Source organism: Acanthisitta chloris, unplaced genomic scaffold (assembly GCF_000695815.1).
Source record: "Acanthisitta chloris isolate BGI_N310 unplaced genomic scaffold, ASM69581v1 scaffold40789, whole genome shotgun sequence".
In the NCBI taxonomy this organism is placed as follows: Eukaryota; Metazoa; Chordata; class Aves; order Passeriformes; family Acanthisittidae; genus Acanthisitta; species Acanthisitta chloris.
Window position 1 is genome coordinate 46,227 of NW_008691627.1, and position 585 is coordinate 46,811.

A 585-nucleotide genomic window follows, 5' to 3' on the forward strand; every position below is an offset into this window, starting at 1 on the left:
TGCGTGTGAGCGCTCATCTTCAGATTTCTTTACAGCAATGTTTTTGCCTCCTGTTTCTGTTTTGAACAACGATATATGTAAATGTCAGTTGCAAAATTTAGTATTTTCACAATGAAAAAAACCAAACGAGAGGAGTATTGTCTGTACTTAATTTTAAATAATTAACATACGTTTCTCTTAGATTCATACACTGACCTGCCCTGCAGGAAGAGTCTTGTTAAGTGCTGATGAAGTTTTCTTTCTCCAAAATAAACTTAAACAGTGTGGCTGGTTTCATGCATTATTATAGCCAAATGCTGGCGCACATTCTTTCTCTGCTGAGCTGTTTAACGTACTTTTTGTGATGAGGAAGAAAACCCAACCTGGTGTACTTCAGCAGACAGAGGAAGTGATTCCCCGAAGCAGAGATCAGAGGGAGACAGCTGGTAACACAGAGGCAAAAAAAGGCATCAGAAATGCAAAAGTGCATATACATGTACACACACAAAAGGACCGTGTCAAGACTAGAAAATTCTCTGCTTTCACTTCACAACTAAGCTCCTCCTTCAGAGTTCACAGTATTTATTTGCTGGGAATTTCCTGATG